Source organism: Heliangelus exortis, chromosome 1, assembly GCF_036169615.1.
Source record: "Heliangelus exortis chromosome 1, bHelExo1.hap1, whole genome shotgun sequence".
Classification (NCBI taxonomy): domain Eukaryota; kingdom Metazoa; phylum Chordata; class Aves; order Apodiformes; family Trochilidae; genus Heliangelus; species Heliangelus exortis.
This window is the reverse complement of record NC_092422.1, coordinates 166,509,804-166,530,874: the sequence shown is the minus strand read 5'-3', so window position 1 is coordinate 166,530,874 and position 21,071 is coordinate 166,509,804.

Below are 21,071 nucleotides of genomic sequence, written 5' to 3'. Positions count from 1 at the left end.
TGATATTCTCAGAAGGATTTTTGTCTTATTGATTATTACAATACCACTAAATAAAGTGCTCCCCATTCCTGAAGACAAGGGGGATGGTGGATGTGGCAAATCATCCACTTAAACACTTTCAAACCTCGGCACAGACCATGTGCACCTGAATTTTCTGTTGGGGGAAGAGTTTTGACATGTGCTGTCCTAAGATGCAGCCTTGTCTGGGAGTGGGCTCATTGACATAGGCAAAACCATTCCAAGGATGTGTAAATAATCCATTAATATGGGAAGCAAGACATCAGCACTCTGATGCTTGGTTTAGCCCTGTTTTATTTACTAGTACAGACATAGCTAATGAATTTACAACAAAAAAATAACAGGGGTCTATAAATGATAGGATAGAAATTTTTGCTAATTCTCACTATCATACAAAAGTTAAGTACATCTGATAAGATACTGAAATTGTTATCTCTTGTCTGACCAATATTTTCATTTATCCCATCTATTTTCCTTTTAACTGTTTTAGATGTCATTTGGCTTTCTACCTTTTCAAGCCTGGATACTGGCAAGAGTACAAAGAAGATTCTCTGGTATTCAAGAAGAAAACTCACTACAGTGTTCATCCTTGTGATTTCTACAAATTGCTTAATCTTTAAAACAAGAACACTTGTATCACAAGCTCTGCGAGTAACTCCCTGTGTCTGTTGCCTTGCTAAAGTGTATTTTGTGGCTGTTTTAGTAAAGGTAAATATAAGAAATGTGAAGTACCTGTGTTATCTTTAATAGTAGAAAAGTTGATCTTACAGGGTGCAACTAAAATTCTGATTATCAAAAGTATTTATTTAGCTCTTCAAAAACAATTTATTAAATAGCTATTCCATCTTTGCTAAGCCAACAATAAAAAATGCCAATTAAAAAATTATTGAGGAAAATAATAAAGAATCTGAGAAAGTGACAATCAGTTCATGAACAATTTAAAGAAGCAAAAAGGATAAATAATCTAATACATAATTTGATTTCAGTGGCAAATGTAATACAGCAGGACAGCTGATATACATTTCACATGTCAAAACTACTTGACTAATGTGCTTCTCTTTATATAAGAAACATTTTTCTACCTGTAAATATTTTGCATTAATTTGTAACAACTGGTCAACCAATATATGTTCTCATTAGTGTTTAATTCTGCATATACATTTATAAATAGAAGACCCCTATCATGCAGGCAAAGAAGTAAAAGTAGTGGCAGGGAATAAAGGGAAAGAAAAATAGGAGATAATGTGGCTAACATTCTAAACTTTAGAGTAATTATAATCAGAGTTAAAGTAATTCCTTAGTATTTCAATTATGTATTCTGTACTTCATATGCTCTAGGGCTTTCTTGCTGACAGAAGTGACCACCAGCACAAAGTTCAGATCAACACCATTCTGCAGAAGGAGACACACTATGGTGCATCCAATGGTGAATACAAGAGAGTAGGAAGAAGATTCATCCAACTAGTTTGGCAAACTTGATATTAAACTGCAGCCCAGCATGTGGTATTTCCAGGTACCAACTTATTCTCACTTGTATGCACTAGAAGAGTGATTCTAAAGTGACAGTTTTATAATCTACAGCTTGGGTTTCTAATTAGGTAGCTGATCTTCCATCTTTCCTACAAAAACCAAAGAAAAATTAGATCCTCTAGAGGGCAACTCTGAGCACATAATTCCTTTTCTGTATTACTTTCCCATCTAGAATTCATACAGGACCCCAGGGATCCAGTCCTTAAATCAGGCACCCTAAGTAGAGTAATGGGAATACATACAAATATCATATTTCTCTCCCCACTCCTCATATGTAACAGCTGAAATTTCTCCTATATTATTTATTTTTTCACTTTATAACTGAGGCAGCAATTTCTGAAGAAAATAAGAAGAATATTTTTCATATTTGGAACTTTGTACTAAAAAATCACTCCTGAAACCTGTGACTGTCTCCTGTGCATATTAGGTCAGGATTTAACACACTTCTCGAGTGCTCAGAAAAACTGTCAGGAGCAAAAACTACAACACATTCCACATTCCACTTCCCTTTCAAAGGCATGTTTGGAAACTAAAGGAAGAAAAAATATTAAAATTTTTCTGCAGGTGAGCAGATCAGCAGATCAGCTGGTGTTTTTTTGGTGGTGGGTTTTTTGGGGGTTTTTTTGTTGTTTTGTTTTGGTGTTTTTTGTTTGTTTTTTTGTTTTTTTCTAAAAAGGGAGGTTGAAGTCATCTTAATAACTGAAACATCTCAGAATCCTGTTTTAACTCTTTTTTCTCCCAGGGAAGACCAAGCCTGGAGTAACTTTTGCCTGGCCAATGCTGACTCTAACCCACCCAAATTTCCCTCTGTATTGACATAAGGGCTTGAACAAAGCTCTTCAGAAGAACCTAACTTGGCTTTCTTGGCTTTCCAGAATTTCAAGGGTTTCTTCAGGAAAAGAAAGTCAACAACCAAAGTTGAGGATATTTTGCTATATGGCAAGATATACCATGAACTCTTTCAGATAATCAAAGCACGTCTCGTACCCATGTGCTTCCCATAACAGCGTCTTCAGTGATTTGCTCACATAAATGTGTTTGCTAGGAAATACAGACTTGAGGACTGAAAATGTTTAGGGATGAATTAATTTTGTATTATGCTAATATTCAAACTGCCAAATGACTATGAATTAGGGGAAACAGTTATCAAGGCAAGTGTTCCTGTGAAGGGCAAGTTAAGTATGAAACCTGCCACTATTTAAAATACCACTGAAATTAACTGTTATACACCTGTGAAACAGATAAGGTAGAGCTTCCAGTAATGATTTTCTAATGATACATCTCCAGATGCTTTATCATCTATAGGGTTTTCTGCCTGGGGGCCTTAAAATCCTAAATAGGTTTATAGGGTCGAGGTACAACTAAATGGACCCATTCCAAATGTATGCTTTCCTCAAGAAATCTAACAGAAAAAAAGCCTCTCTATCAACACCTTTTGGAAAATTATATTTAGAAGTTTGTCTCACAGAGTATGTCCTTGAGACACCCAGGGAATTTCATTTGAACAGTTTGTGCTGCAGGAATGTAAATTCATCTTATTACCACTTGTTGAATATTAGCTGCATATCCTTACAAGCATTTCCTAGCTCAATTACCATGTGGATTACCATGAAATAAGAGTTTTTCTATGACAACAGCATACGCTCTGTGTGTGTGTTATTTTCTCTCTTCCTCCATAGTGTCTTCAGAATAGACTTGGAACTAATTTAGACCTTAAAACAAACTATGCTAATTATGGCAACAATTACAGCAAATTTGCATAATTACAATGCTGACCTGCTATGGCATGCAACCAAAATAGTTAGCAAGGCACTGCAAACCTCCTTGAGAAGTGCTATTCAGGCTTGTTACCAAAGAAAGTGCTTGGTTGCAGTGGAAGACAGGTCAGATGCTGTCAGGGGTATAGCAGGAGGTAAAGAAAATTGAAAGAAGAGGCTGTGGAATCAGCATTCAGAAGAGATGGAGTGAATCTGATTCCTACAGATCTCCTCACCAAGCAGTTTTGTGCATTGTTAACACTGTGCAGGGCTGCAGCTGTGCTTGGCTCTCTGTGAATGAAACATTGCACTGCAGGGAGGAGGTGTCTAGGGGAGGGGCAGGTTTCACAACCTTCCATTGATTAAGACCCTTATTTCATGCCCCTTAGGTCTCCAGAGGAAGTTGTGCTGGGCTCCCCCCTATTGCACTGTAAATTAGTTTGAGATTGCAGCGGGTTTTGTGCATAACCATAGGAAGGGGCCTGGCTGCCAGCTGCCCATTGCACAGTGGCTCAGAAGCACCAGGGTGCCAGACCAGTCCTGGATGGAAGGATTTTTCACCTTGCCAGGAATGTGTAATTCTCATTGCCAGGAATACCATCAGGTCTGCCTGAAACTTCTATTTGTCTGACATCCATCCCAAGGGCATCAAAAAAAGGCTGTTTTCTCCACATTAAGGCTGGTAATCAGAATATCCCATCAACTAATGATTTATTTTCATTTACTGACTGTACTTTGTTAGCGAAAATGTTTTAAAAATCATTTTATTACAGTGTAAATACAGCAGATGGCTTGACAGCTCTGTCTCAGTTCTTGAGATGTGGCTTTGCTGATGCTGATAAAAGGATAGATTCTTTGCCACAAGACTTCATTGCTCCTATCCAGAGAGGTAGGCTGCCTCACACAGAAAAAGAAATTGAAGTTAGAAACACTCAAGCATGCCAGTTTCTGAAGGACTGAAGGACAGTGCTGCTTGCAGCAGTACTTTTGAAATGGAGGGTCACAGATTCCTGAGGTTTTAAAGGACAGCTTCTGAAGGTGAGATGAAAAGTCACCAACAATGACAAGCATGTTGTCAGCAGTCTTGTTTTGCCTTAAAGGCTGTCCTTGGAAGACAATGGGGATCTGGAAAGAACTGGACATCACTGGTTTCCTGTCCAGTCCCAGAGGTTAGACCATCTCTCATCCCATACGTAAACTCAGCATAATCCTCTTCCTTTCCATTCTATTTCCAGATTTTTACAACTACTCCTATATTTAGTAAGAATTTGACAAAATACCTTTTTTTCCCTCAACATACTGCCACAAAGAGGGTACAATCATCTCCTTTACAATCTCCCTCCAACAGATCAATTGGAGATAGGTTCTGGCACCCACAAAGGATATTCTGGTACCCATAGCACTGAGTTTTCGTATCATCAACCTCACAGCATCCTCTATTTTAAATTCTTCCCCAGTGTCCCTCCCAACATCACTGCATGCATGGACACACATGCTTCTGAAATTAAGAAAGCTTAAGCAAATTTGTCACTTTAATTTTCCTTTCTTTATCACAGGTAGTACTGGGTTAACAGGTACCTTTATTTGAAGTTTTCAGATTAAATGCTTTTCTCTTAAATATGATGAGGGGATTAGAATATTCCAGATTCTGCCAGATTTTTCCTTAAGAGCCAGAATCCCAGGCCAAAAAGCCTGCCTCAAATTATTTTTTTTCTGAAGATGAATTTTTCAGTGTTTCAGCTTTTGACAATCTGATGAAAAATTCACACTTTCAGCTTGCCATTCTGAAGCAAGATGAAAATAATTTCATAATTTCAAAATTTCCAGCAAAATGGCTATTCTCTTTTCAGCACAGCTTTAGTTTCAACCTGATCTTCTCACTGCTGATAATAGGTTTCCAACTGTGTTGCTCACTCAAGTTGTAATTCAGTCACAATTTGTAGAATGGAATCTTTATCCAAAGTGTGAAGTGGTGGAAGATGTAAGGGTGCTGAAGAGGTACATGATCCAAAGCCAGAGGGTTGTACATTGCAAGCCATGAGAAAACAATTGGCCTGTTTCACACAAGCAGGCCAACAGTTCCTTGATGTATCCTATAAAAACATATTGGTGAGTCTAAACTGTTTACAAGTTTGTTTTAAATTGAACTTTTAGAGAAACCAGGACTTAAGCCATTACCAAACACATCATTTCATCACACAGAAAGCAACAATACTGCAGAGAGAAACTTTATGGTCTACTGTAGGAAGGCAGAAGCTGAGAGCAAATAATTTAAAAGAAAGATCACCTTTTTACTTGAGTGTTTCTAGAGATGAAAAAAACCAAGAAATGGCACCAAATATATATGACGAGTTGCATGTGCTATAAATGCTATATATCTTCTTTCTGTTGAAGTCAATGGCAAAGATTTCCATGAGTTTTCATAGGGTATGTACCCAGGTTGCCCAGGAAAAGAATCTTTAATCACAGGATTTAATGCCATTTTAAAATATTGAGCATCATTACATATCTAGTCCTTTAGTCTATATGCAAGATCTGGAAACATCACTTTCTATTAGCAGAGTTCAGGTTTTACTGAAAGAATTGCATTTCTGAACATAGTTTCCTTCTGCCTGCAGAAAAATAAAGATCAAAAAAACTCCTAACAACAACTCTCATTGACAGCACATTTAAAATAAATAATATTTTTTTTTCTGCACAAGAATGCCAGTACCATACCTCATTATTTTCTTTATTTTTTCAGGCAAAAATCTCCCAAAAACTTCTGAATTTTTTAAAAACAAGTGATTAATTTTTAAATATCAATATATAATACTTGCTATTCCCAATGGCAGCTGCACAGCATTCCGATGATTAATTGTACATTTATAACATTTACATTCCAAGATGAAAGAAACTGCAGTCCAAAGGACACAAAAGCTAAACTCTTAGTAGGGCTTTAAGATCATAATTACAAGTTCTGTTTTAAAATCCAAGTTTCCCAAAACTTCTCCAACTTACTTTTTTTTTTTTTTTTTCCTCCTTTTTGCTTTCTGCTACAGACTGATATGAATTCCTGGACAAAGTTCAGACCTAATTCTCAAAAGGCTGAATTCCTACAATTCACTGCACTCATTGAGAGCTGTAGACACCTGAAATCACTCATGAACTATCTGTTACAGAGAAAAAAATATATGAATTTAATAAAAGCCTAACTTTGAGATTTCTTACGGGTCCTGGAGAAGAATACGGTGATGTATCCCCACACTTGTTCTAAGACATATAAACCTTAGCAGGTGGAGGATGATGATTTCCTCTTTAGGTATAGTCACTGTTACGTTCCAGAAAACAGACTCTCCTTTTTCCATGGATGTCCTTGGCAACACATCAGCATACCCTTTCACAGCTTATGCATATTGATGTCCAGATATGAAAGCAGAAAAAATGAATTAGATTTTGTTTCTTATGCATAGAAGCAGCTACATCTAAAAAAAAAACCATTAATCCAAAATTAAATGCAACTGAGTAACTAACATTCCTATTCTCTCTTCTTCCAAGGAAATAATGCCAACTATAATAACCTGTGCCTCTGAGATAAATGAATGCATTGAAGCTCTTAAGTACTCTTTGATGGACTAAAATGGACACAATGCAGGACAATATTTGAACAGTAATGATTTGTCCTTTTCTTCTTCAAGTGAAAGCTGATTGCAAAGGCTTCAGGACCATATATTAAATAGCTGAAGGGGTCATGAATCTTAATAGGTTCTAAATCAGAGAGATCTGCAACTTACATGCTGACTGGAATGTGCATGGAATGTATAAATATTAATAGGACTGGCAAGGGCTCAGCAGATGAGCTGTCTAAAATTTCACAGTGGGAAGACTGGAGATTGAGGCTGCTGAGAACAGATCAGCCGAGAAGCTCCTACCTGAAAATGAAGTGTCAGCATGTGTGTAAATAGCCTTTTTCCTGAAGTGATATTTAACATTCTGAGCTGCCCTGGTGTGTAAGCATTGCATGGATCAGTTTCCAATGTCACAAGGTTATTCAACACAATCAACATGCACACTGGGCCAAGTGCCAGTGCTGGGGAAAGGAAGAATATTGTTTGTCACATGGCTGAAGGTGGCTTTGATGATCATTCTATTAAGGCAACTTGCTCATAGCAACTATCATGAAGTGTATTGATGTGACTACATGAGAAGAGAAAAAAAAATTGAGCTACAGCTCAAAAACTTTAAAACTTCAAAAGTAAAAACCCAAAGTAAAATTGTTAGGTTGCCTTTAGCTTTGTCTTATGCATGCATCGTATCCATGTTTTAGTTCTCATGACACAGATGAGAGGCCTTTCTTGGTTTAAAGAAAATATTTCTTTGATATTTCTTTATATTTCCATAAAACACACATTTTATTCTTGTGATTAAAATTACTTCATGGCTGAAGCAATAGTTTATTTTCATTTTTGTACACTGCTGTGAATGAGTCTGAATGAAAATCATGAAAATTGTACATGAGAATGATGGCAGGGTCCATAAAATACATAGGGCAGGATGTGATTCTGAGCCACACTATGATCAACAAGATGAGTCATTTTATTTTATTTGTTTCTATTTTTCATGTCTTACTTTCAAGTGTGGAATATATTGAGTTGGGTGGTTCCCAACTGTTAGTAAACCAAATAAACTTAAACTAAGGCCATTGCTAACCAAAGAATTTCTTTCAGTTCTTCCTCCTGTTTATTCCCTCCCCTTACCTCTTTCTTTCAAAGACCTCCTCAGACCTCTCCATGCTAATAACTGTCATCTCTATAAGCTGCAATGGTAAGAGTTTCTCTCACAACCTTTCTCTTGCCACCCATAATCAACTGCTCCCAATTTCCAGGTGACTTTATAGCACCTGTTCTTGTCCACTCCATGTGCTGTGTGTAATTCCTACATCCTTTTTCCTAGGGACCCTTGTGAGCCTTTGCCCTATAAGGAAGAAGGACACAGTGTTCCCACCACTCCCATAAAATCAAAGTTCTGTATTAAAAGCATCAACAATAACAACTGAAGGATAGGAATTAAAGTAATCAAATGAGAGCACTTGATTTGAGTCTTTTTCCTATTAGAAAACAAAATAGGGAAAGTAGTCTCAAAAATGAATACTGGCAAAATTAGTATCTCCTGACTGAAAAACTCCAATATGTATTTCCAGCTGCCTACTTTTAACCATGTTTTCCTATCAGCTTTCCTGTCTGTCAACTGCCTTACAACTAAAATGAGGGAATTCTAATTACTCTATTCCCAGCATGAAATGGTGGTGAACAGGGCTTATCCATGCCTCAAAGAATAGCACTGGAATAGAATCAGCAAATAGCATTGTTCCTCACTAATGCAGATTACAGACTTGGTAATCCATGTATCTCCAACCAACAGCTTTGCACCAGGGCACGTTGGATTCTTTGAGCAGTTTATACCACTGTCAAACTAAAAGACTGATCACTCAGGAATCTGAAATATTCATATCACCCATCTAGATCATATCACCCATACAGACAAGTGCAGCTGTCTAAATACTTCCTAAAGCAGGGGATTTTCTGTTTGATTAAGCATAATATTTTTAAAATCCACAGAAATTTTTGTTTTTTAAAGGGAAGAGATGACATTTTCATTCTAAAATTTAGGTAAAGAAAACAGGACACATTCTGGATAACAGGTGAACTGCTAGTGATCTCTCCTTTCCTCAGCAGACAGGAAAAACAAAAATTTGACTTTCTGCAGTAAGTTCACATGCTATCAGATGTTGCTTTGTGTTGAGAAAACTTTTCAGAAATTGTCAATTATTTTTTAAAGCCAACAGATACTCCTAGGAGGTATCATTGAAACAGCTTTATGATAAAGAAGAGTAGCCATAAAAAAGAGATCTGGAATAGCCCCTGGCTGCACTGTGAGCCCTACAGCAGACAGTTCTCAAGGGAAAGAAGCTCCTATGGCATCTGCTGTTCTCCTTGCTATTGCTCCTTGACTCTTCAGTCTTCCCTTTTTTCATCAGCTTTTCACATTTATTTCTCATTACCTACAGCTCTCCAATCCCCCACCTTACTGTTCCCTGACTGCTTTTCAATTCATACTCTATTCTGGTGGTTTGTGTTTTTTTCATGCCATCAACTTCTTGTTTGTTTTCACAGGTAAAGAACAAAAGTGGCACCTTCTTTTACTGTTACCAAATTGCCTCTGTCCAACTAGTAAAAACAGCATTTCCATTGTGGTTTATTTCTCTAAGGTCACAAATAAGTAAGGAAAAAATGGAAGCTTATGATTTCAGTCTTAACAATCAGAAATTCAGAAAAAAGTAGTCAGAAACATTGGTGAGTTAGTGAATGAAGTAAGAAGCTCTTTAGACATGAAGAAGGCAAGGGTAAATTGTATGAGAAAAGTGCTAAATTCAAATTTTTCTGAAGAAAACTGAAGCTACAGTAGGAATCTTCACAACAAATAGGGATACTCCACTAATGAAAAAATAAAGAACCACAAAGGGATTCTTGTAAGCACTATGAAAAACAATTTATGCAAGATATGAGATGAGGTATGGTGAGGACATAGAAGAGGGTGACTGTTGTCACCACTTCAGTGCAATAGAATTACATTTCAAAAAAGAAATAAAGGAAAATTCTCACTCTCAAGAAGTCCCAGATGGTGGACATGAGTAGCCAGTCTAGAGATTCTTACTGTTGAATCTAATCCTGATTTCTATGACTATTCCATTCTTTATTCTGTCCCTTTTGCCTCTAAAAGATTTTCATGACCCAGATCTTGCTTTGCAAATACTTTTGCTTTCTTTCTCTCTTATTTTTGAAGTCCTTCCATTCCTGGGGAATATTAACATTACGTTCTACTTTTCCCAGCTACTGAGATAAAGTGTCAAGGGACAAATGAATGCATTTTAAACTTACTGAGAAAGACTTCAGTATGCCTAAGGTTGCTTTATTTGTTTTTTGGGTTTTTTGGTGGGGTTTTTTGTGGGATTTTTTTTTTTTTTTTTTTTTTTTTTTTGTCATAATTCATCCTTAAACTGAAATTTTAAGAATATTGAACTCTCCACATTTGTGACAATAATCATTTTAGTCTCTTATATACATTCTGATAAGGTTATTCTTAAGTGAATTCTTACCTTAATATGTAAGAATTATTTTCCCCTCAAAATATCTTCATTCTTGAAATTTAATAAATTTAACGAAACAAAGATTCATGGATCACCTGATGAAGTAAAATTCAACGAAAGGGCAATTCCATCAACAATTTCCACTGTTAAAGCAAAAAATATTTTTTTGAAACTCCTCTTTCAGCATTATGTGAAAGTACCGTTTAACTTGCTGTTCCTCAGCTTTTAATAATTCCATCAAGACATTGTGGATAATTTGACAGTATTGGTCCAAAGCTTTCCCTTATGCTTGCAAATACATCAAGCACAGTGATAGAAATCATACCCTGACAGCATCTTTGGTGTTAGGAGTTCCAGGTCTGCCTAACAGAGAGGTTAGTGAAGTTTCCATTATTCAAGTTTGAAAGGCAATAAGAAAAGCACTAACATTACAAAGATCATTAATTGTGAACTTAGGTGTCTACTTCAAGTTGGTGCCCAGTATTAATGATGTATTAATCTAATGCATTATTTCCTGTCCAAACTACCATCTTTTCAACATTTTTCTAATTAAAACAAAGAGTACCACTTGAGTACCATATAAATTTCCCCAATATTTATGTGTATTAAAAACAATTTCACAGGGTAATTTCCAGTGGCTGGAAATGGGTTTGATTTTTATATTCCAGACTTGGTTGTGTATCAAAGCAATCATGTTCAGATTAATTTATTTCTACTAATCACTGATTACCAATCAATAGGTTTGAGAATAAGCATGTCTGTGGAACCAACCTGCCAATAAGGAGAAAAACTCTCTTGTTAAAAGTGTCCCACTCTTAGAAAACTCAATAGCTGTAGCTGAAAACTGAAGTAAAATGCAAATTATCACATATAAGCCAAGTCACAACAGAAAGACAAGACTTACTTTTTGTTCCATTGAATAGTAAATAATAACAAGAAATCTCTGTTGCAACAAAGGATGTTTTTATGTTGTAGGAAGGAAGAGAGCTTCAGAATTAAAGATCTATTTTTTAAATTGATCACACAGTTGCTCTGCAGAAATGTACTTTTCTAATCCTCAGGGTTTGAATGAACCTTTTCCCAAACTACCAGAAATCATTAGCCAGGTAAAAATCTTTGGCACCCTCACTTTATTACCTTCAATGACATTTGTTTAAATATAAAAAGATGGATTGCAGTAGCCAAGCAGAAAACTGTGCTTTAACTAAGCCAAATCAAAGAGTTACATTTAATTAGAAATATTTCTATGTATATAAAGTGGATCTAGGTGGTGGATAAATTTACTTTAGAAAACACAATCTCATGTCAGTGCTAAGAAAGAAAAAGAAGTATAGAAGTTTATAATCTATATCCCATTGAGTAATCTGTGATGCTTCACAACTTGAAACAGAGGAGTATTCAGCCTCTTCACAATAAAAATAATCTGAATCAGCATAATAGAACCACTGGGTACATCTGATATATACTTTTAAAAAGAAAGGACAATCTGTTACCTCAGTTATCTTGTTTATAACAGCTAGAGAGAGGCTTTACTGATCTTAAAAAAGGACACAAAGCCTGTAGTGTGAGCCTCACCCTCACAGTTGTTCTCACTGGTAGAGGTACAGGAACTGCAGATGGATATTTATAATTAAAAATGAGAGCACACAGGCACAGGAGAGGCAGGCATCTTCTGCACACCACAGGCATTGCTGGGTGCCCCAAAGTCATTGCACATTGTCCCACTACTTTTGCTTACAGTTTGATTCCATACGAGTGGCTATTTTTTTGTATAGGGTATTATTAACTTAGACACCAAGGAACTGACTGTATTTGTAATAAATACAAATGTGGGAATAAGGTCACTTAGCAGTGGTTGCTGGCAGTGCATGGACTGCACTGTAGACAGCTTGACTAAGCTGTGTTACTTTTCCTAAAGAGAAATCCAAATAGTAAGAAAAATCAAACAAACACCAAGAGTCACGATTTCCAGAAAGAAAGCTGCAAAATTTCTGCCAGCCTTGAATTCAGCAATGTTCTGCACTTGTTGGATGAGCATCAGCTTATTGATGAAAGCATCTGCAAAGCTTGATAAATAAAAAGTATTTATAAGTATTCCCATAACGTATGGGACCATTCAAACTGACTTTGTTTTAAAATATATTTTAGTTTCCATTTAATATGCATTTTCCACCCAGCTAATTTCGCCAGAAGTGCTGCCTTTCAGTCAGTTCCCTTCTTTTGCCAGATACATACTACAGATACACTGTAACATAGGTGACCATATCAGCCTAAAAAGTGAAAAATTTGTATACTCTCTATAGACAAAAGTTGACACTGCTTGGTAAATGCTAAGGAAGGTAATGCTAGAAATTGTTATAATTTACTGTGCTTGAGTTCTGTATCTAAAAGAGCAACATTCTGAATTGCTCTCAAATGGCAGCATCAAATTCATAGTGTTTGGAAGGGCAGTGCTAAAGTTCACTCTGAATTGACTTTCATCATGAAACTTGAGTAACAGGTGAGTTTCTGAGTGTGAGCAAACAGCCTGCAAGTGTAAGTATAGTATGTGTAATAGACTATGGTACATAGACCCCTGGACTAAACCAAACAGGATGAGATAGGAGCTAGAAATTGTGCCCTGATGTAATGCTAAGGCCAAATAATCTCTGCTGAGGTCCGTGGTCAAATAGCACATCATGAGGACACTAATGCTGCTTGGGGGACACAAACTGTCTGCAAGGGTTGTACTCCATGCAGTTCTTTTTGGGTCCCCTGCCTCAGGGATCTTTCACAAAGCATTATGGTTTTCTTTGTGACCACATTTTCAGATGCACAGCAGGTTGAGGTGACTCGAAAAATCCCTTATTTTCATAAAAATGGCTCATCAGGAACTTGTGTTTTGGGTATTTTCTACCATTAGAAGCTTGTTTGTCAAAGAAAGAATAACCACAAACACAGCAAGTTATGTCAGATTCACCTCACCTCTGGTTTAAATATTTCTAGTTCTTGTAAACCCTCAGCCAAACTTATAGAGAGGTAATTGTGATTTTTAGCTACTTTTTTTCTCTTTCAACATCACAACAGATTATCAACAGAGTAATCACATAGTGATTGGTACCTTTCCACAGAAAAAAAATTATAAACAATTATTTTATCAAAGACTAACAATTATCTGGCTTGTAAACTCAATGTTTTCCAACAGTTTTCCAGAAACAGCCCTTTTCCATAGCTTAAGTTGCAGTGAAAGTAAAGGCAGAGAGTTCCCAGGTAAGTCTAGTTTAGCCATTCTTCCATTCTTTCCCTTAGATATTCTAGTTTAGAGTTCATACAGGTTCACATTTAGGGAGATGAAATATTACCATGAAATGTTACTGCAAAATTGTCCAGGAATAACCCTCGGGTTAATTTAACAACAAATGCTCTCTATTAAGCCTTCTCCCTTAAAAGAAAGGGAAAGGGAAGAAAATAAGAAGACTTATGAGCTGAAAACTAAGCTACACAGCTTTAGTGAAAACAATGACAATGAAAAAGAAAATAATGAAAAATACACAGATGTACAAAACCACTATAGCACTCCCTGCAGTAATGCTCAGGTCACCACAGAAGCTGCAGGGGAGACCCTGGAAAAGTCCCAGACTGGGCTCCTGGACTCAGCAGCAGACCTGTGACTTGGTCTAATAGTTTAAAGACAAGTGTATGGCTTGGTCTGCTGTTTGTAGTAATGGAATTTTGCTGAAATTCAAAATTCTAGAAATAAAAGTGCATTTCTTCACACCACGTTGCTTAGATGCATGAATCAAGTAGTGGTTTGGTGAGCTCTTTATTATGCATTGCTGAATGGGATGCTATAAATGCAGGGAGTAAGTAATATTCAGTGATGAAATAAAAAACCTCCTCAGTCTCATGGTAAAGCATGTGTTGAAAATTCAGGTATTAATCATAAACAATCCAGCTTTGAAATAATAAGTATTTTCTATATTAGTTTTATTTTGGCCCTCACTGCAAGCATATAAGTACCATTTCAGTCAAGGAGAAATTTAAAAATCGAGGACTAGGGCCTTGGACTTTGTTGATTGAAATGGACACAGGTGGATTAAGGGCAAAGGAGCTATGCTAATTCATGCAAGCTGAGAATTTGGACCATTATCTTTGAGTCAGGAGTTTATATTGTGGCAAGATGATCAAACAACATGAGACAGAACTTTGATTTGGAGCACAGAGGTGCTGGATTAAATCCAGAAGTTATATATTAAGTGCTTTAAGGTAGTATCCTTACACTGTGTAACAGCAAATGATCACTTTAAAGTGATTTTGTGTTTTGAGGGAAACAGCAAGATGATAACTTCTCTCTCCTTTTCCTTTGAATTTCAACACAGTGATTTTTCTTTCCCCAGAGGAGAGAGTGAGCAGTTGTACCAACTGCATTAATTAAATCACCATGGACTCAGTGTTAATGGCAGAGGGTACAGATAACAAGAGGCAGTGCTCAAAGGGAATGAGGGCCCTCCTTAGCTTCCTCCAGCAAATCAGCCTGTCCACTAGAAACAAAAAGTACAGCAGCATTTTATTCCCTCTCTGCCCTTGCCTACATGATTACAGAAAGCACAGCACAGCTACATGGCTGGGTACACTGACAGATGCTTACACAGAAAAATCAGATCTAGAAGATCAGTGCAAGCTTTTCTATTTCTATAGACTCCATGTTCCCTGTGTTTTTCATATCACATCATTACCTTTAGTCTCTGCAGAACCTGGCTGTCTGCAAATGTTTATTTACAAGTCAAAAAACTTAACTATCTGGGTTCCACCATTATACATTTCAAGGCCTAAATCACTTTCATAGACGTTCATAAGTGCTCTATCTGATTGTGAATATCTGCATCTCAGTAGATGTGAAGCATGGTCCTTTTTAATCAAATAGACCTCACCACTGGTAGGAAATTTTCAGTTTATATTAAAAAACCTTTCAGCTTGTTCACATTCTTTTTCAGTCTGAGAGATTATATGGAGTCCTACAAAGCATTGCTGAGCTGGCTATGCTTCTTTCCACTTACAGAATCAGAGATTTTTTCTCAGCTGGCAATTCTGCAGGACAAAGTTTATGAGCATAAGAAAAATGCATTTTCATATTTATACTTAAATTTATGGCCATGATTAGAGACCTACATACCAAGTACCACAACTGACAGTGATGGACATATGAGTGATCTGGTTTCGTATACATTCCTTCACTCACCTTTTTTCTTCTCCTCCAGCTGGGGACACCTCTGTCCCCCGGGACACTAAATTACTGCTCATTGTCAAGAGCTGGATGTGCACCACTTCTTTGCACTGCTCTCTTCTTTCTAGGCATGCCAAGAACGGAGCCACAAGCTACTCCAGAAGGTCTCCAATCTGTGTAATGGAAGACCAAGACTGATGGATACACCTGCAAAAATGATGCAAGAGATGTGCCTCCTGTGCACATGCACAAGCTTTTTGTAACTCTTATCTCAAACTGATTGTAACACCCTCTGCAGATCTGTAAACTGACTGTAGGATGCTGTTTGTTATCTCCTGTTTCTTGAAGACAGAGCTGGACCATAGACACTCTGAGGAATAACTCACCATGGAAGGTTTCCAGTTCAGGAGAAGTCTAGGGGAAAGGTTTGAAAAAGAAGGAGGAGAGACTGTTCTTTAAACTATGTGAAAATAAAATATCACTATGTCAGTGAGAAATATTCTTCAAACAAGGATGTTCATAAAAAGTATTTACTTTAAATCAGTTTTTCTAAGGATGTTAATGTCAAGCACAAGTTTCTGTCTAAGGATTTGTTATTGGAAATGGCATACCAGTTACACAGAAGCAGCAGTGGCATATTTAATTTCTCTCTTGATCTAGGATCCAATCAATAAAATACTCTTTCGGAGCATACATTTTTGAAATTACTCTTTGAATAGTGTCTGTTTAAAAAGGATTGATTACAACTATTTTGTGCTGAGAATTAAAAAGTCTGAATCTTGTTTTTAGACAGAAATAAGAAATCTAGAGTCCTAGTTTATGCCAAGATACAATTAAAAAACATTAGCAAAAAATAAAACAGTGGTGATATTACTGCAAACTGATGTAGAATTTCTTTCTCTAAGTAAATGAGGCTACAAGATTTAGACAATGACCTAATGGCCACTGGTACTGCAAAAGACAGGCAGCTCATATCCCAGACCCTGACGCTTTTTTTAATTTTTTTTTCCCTATTCATTTCAGGCTTTACATTTTTTTCTCTCTTCTCTCTCATGTCTGATCTGTCTTGGGCATATTATGAGCTGGTTCAGCAAAAACAAACAGAAAGAAAATTGAACCAAAAAGAGCTTGTTTGCTGGGTTAACTTAGATTATGATACTCAAATAAGAAGGCTGTAAAGTAAGGAGAGGTATTAGATAAGAATTTTGATTTCTGCAGGGATTTGGGAAAAAAAATTCAAATATATTTCAAACAAATATTTATTTCATATTTCCTCCTAAATTTGATGTTATCCCCTTTGAGATTTACAATGGCAGAGCATCCACAAGTAGCTGATAGTGGATGTAGATATGTAAAGGTCCCAAACTAGTTATGACTACTTAAAGTAATAGCCAAGAAACTCTCAGTTGACAACCCAAAAAATTTTTGGTGTTTTTGGGAATAAGTAACTCTGATCAAGCTACCTCTGTAGCAGATCATGAATATTGTGAAAGAGAGGGAAAGAGAGGATTAGCACTGTGGGAGAAAACCTTGCATGGAGATCAAGAGGTCATATGACAAGATAAAAAAACAGATGACTTAAACAAGAGTACACTTGGAAATTATGTTTGCAGAAGGAATAATTAGATCAATCAATTTTAAATCAGTATTTAAAAAAACACAAGTAAAAACCAACACTGAGACCTAAAAATTCAAATTATTCTTTCATGACCTTAATGAATCTCTCTTCCTCAATGGAAGACTTAGAGCAGGTTACTATCTCCAGTACTTCACTGGTCTTCTTGCTCAATTTGTCCATTAGAAGTAAAAGACAACTGTTGAATCAAAGGGGTTTTTTTGCTACTGCTGGGAAACTTGAATTTTATTCAAATTTGCACTCAAAAGATGATAGATTTAATGATCTATTTAAATAGCAATTAACTGAGGAAGAAAAAAAAGTCCCCTTCAAATGATTGATTATAGGGGATATCTATTATCATGGAATAAATATCATGGAATAAAGACAGTCTCCTCTCTGCATAGCAACTGAACAAGAATCAGGATTCAATATAGATACATGGACTTGTATAATTTTGTTATGTCTACTACCATTTAGGAAATACTTGAAAAAAACAAACAAAAAAGCCCCAAACAAGCAAAGAAGATAAATACAGACTCAGCAATTTTTTCATTGTAGTAAAGACCGCAACTTAAAATTTCCTTCACCAGCTGAGACATTTTTACAGGATATCCTATTTTATTATCTTTGAGATAATTTAAAGAGAATAATTATTCTGTCCCTCTAGGGAAGAAAACAAAGAGAGCTGAGGAAAACAGGCATTTATAGCCTTTTGCCTTCAAGAAGAAAGCATGATGAATACTAAAGAAAGGTGATGAAGGGAAAGTAAATGCATTGGTGCCAAATTTTATATTATTATTATTATTATTATTATTATTATTATTATTATTATTATTATTATTATTGTTATTATTATTACAGCAATACACACAGATGCAATTTTACCAGCCACTCTCCCATCTGGTGAACTGGTACATCAGTTTCTGATATCTAAAAGCTCTAAGGTGGCTGTGGTCAGGGGCTTATGTTGATAAACTAGATCAGTACTATTGAAAGAAAACAGCGCTACTTCCAGTGATAGGAAAAAGAGTGCTGGGAGAAGAAATAGATGGGGAAGCATAGGAGAAGGATGAAGGGAGAAGATGAGATTTCATCTCACAATTCCACTTTATTTTTGCAAGGCCAGGAGTGCAGTGCGCTGCTAAGCAGGCCTGCTTTTTTCAGGACATCTTTTTCAAAGGAACCCAGGAAAAAGTACCACATTATTTCATACAGCAATTAACTGCAATTTCCAGCATACTGATTTTGCCCTATTACTTTCCTTCTCAATTCTCCTGGTGCTTACCCAACATAGTTGGAATAATAAAATCATAGAATTTTCAGGGTTGTAAGGGACCTTTAAGATCACCTAGTTCCAAGCCCCCTGCCATAGACAGGGACACCTCCCACTAGATCAGATTGCTCAGAGTCCTGTCCAGCCTGACCTTAAAAACTTCCAGGGATGGGGCTTCTGCCACCTCTCTGGGCAACCTGTTCCAGTGTTACCACCCTCATGGTAAAGAACTTCTTCCTAACTTCCAATCTAAATCTACCCTCCTCTACTTTGAATCCATGTCCTATCACTACCTGGCATCCTAAAAAGTCCTTCAACAACTTTCTGTAGCCCCCTTCAGATACTGGAAAACTACAATAAGATCTCCTTGGAGCCTTCTCCTCTCCAGACTGAAAAACCCCAACTCTCTCAGTCTGTCTTCATAGGAGAAGTGCTTCAGCCCTCTGATCATCCTCCTGACCCTTCTCTGGACATGCTCCAGCACATCCATGTCTTTCTTGTAATAGGGGCTCCAGATCTGGATGCAGTACTCCAGGTGGGGTCTCACAGAAGCAGAGTGGAGAGTATTTCCTAACCTCTAAATGGTATAATTGCAATTTTTCATCTGTGCTAATTCACTCCTCTCCCTTTTGTACTTTTTCTACTAATGTTAAAAATACCAAATGCAAACAATGCTACTGCAGTCTGAGTGGAGTTTTCCTCCTTTGGTTAATGGAGATAACATAGGAGATGGAGAAATTATAGTTACTGACAGAACTGTACATAATGCCTCCAAATGGACTCTTCTTTGCAAAACACGTGTGTAAAACATTCAGAAATTGATTATGAATTATCTGGTGATTTTTTTGTAGTTTTTACTAGAACATTATTCATATGTTCATTACATTTCTGGACAGATTTCCTCAGCTCAGTGACAGATTGTTCCTGTTGGCTTTGAAAGCACCCAATGAAAACTCAGTTTTTCTGAACTTAACAAACTACTTTTTTTTTCCCCATCTGCCCTCTGTCATTCTTCCTAACCCAAATAATATCATGCAGTGTTTGCTAGAAGAACCATATCTCCTTGACACATAACCACTTCCAAATCTACTATCATTATTTTTAGTTAAATTATTATTTCATTTAAATAATAATTAATAACAATTTAATTAAAATTAAAGAAGTATTCCTTATACAGAATTGTTATCCTGGCCCATCATTTTCCCTCAAAAAAATACTTTCATCAGAAATGCTAAGAACTTTAGTGCTGATAAAATGAAATACAAGTAGCTTAGATACAGACAGACCACCATGAACCCTTCTGTTCCAAGTTTTACACCCTAAATCAACATGTAAAGATGTTGCTCTCTAGCAGTCCTGCACCATTCTTTGTCACTCAGGGCTCTTCTCCTGAACAAGGGATTTTTTTCAGTACATTTTGGAATCTTAACTGGGGAGGCAGGTATGGTGGAACCCCTCTTTCCTTCACATTAAAATATACCCATATTTTCCCTACAGCTGTATAGAACTTGCTGAGTGTTTGGTGTTTGTTTTTTTTTTTTTTCCTAGCCACACTAGGTTCTCCGTGAAGTGTTTCCTTTTATTATTCTCTTTGGGGTTTTTTGTCTCCAGGCTCTCTTTCTGGGGACAATTCAACCTGCAAACTACTCTTTCAACTACAGTTAATGTTATAAGACACAAATTACCTTGTCAAACACTCAGTGATTAAGATTAAATGCTCTCTGATGGTTATATATGGGAGGTCTTGTCAGGAAAAGTAGACAGAGAAATTTTCTGGCCACAGTTTTCCCTGTGTCCCTGTTTTATTACTGAATGGTCTGATTTTTGTGGATGCATTTTGTTGATACTTCTGTTCTTTTCTGCAAAAGGTTAGCAGCTCTGTAATCAGAAATAAACCAGAAGAATCATATTCTATCTGAAATTATTTTAATTTGAATATCTGAATAATTTTTTTACTGATCACAATATCAATAAAGTCTTTTATTCATGAGGGGAAAAATTCTATAAAAAATCTTTAATAAGGAGTAAGTTGCTTCATCTTATTTAACACAAACTGTAGAGAGAAAACATAACAAGGGACAAATCAAATATATTGCATTTAACATGGAAATTCAACAAGGGAATATATGTTCTTCATTTTAATTTTATAGTCTCATGTTCATGTAGGTCAAGAAAGAAACAGTAAAGTCTTGTGCAAGAAAAGTGCTCTCACAAAGGAAATCATACAAAAAATAACACTTATAAAACAGCTGCTCTCCTAAAATAATCCAGTGTGAAAACAAATCTGCAATATTGTGTTGCAAAAATAGGGGCTGATTAGTCTGCTATGAGGTAACATCAGTAATTTATTCCAAGTTGAGAAGAGGTTCACATGTCATATTGCAGCTGAAAACAGTAAGTAATAAACTGGAGAGTCATGATTCCTTTGGCCTGGTTTCTTTCTATTTCCAGAAGCACGAATTCTACATCAGCTGGATAGAAATATAAGCCACATTTGTATGCATAAAAGTTTGTAACCTGGAAGTTTTCTCTGTGATGGGATGATC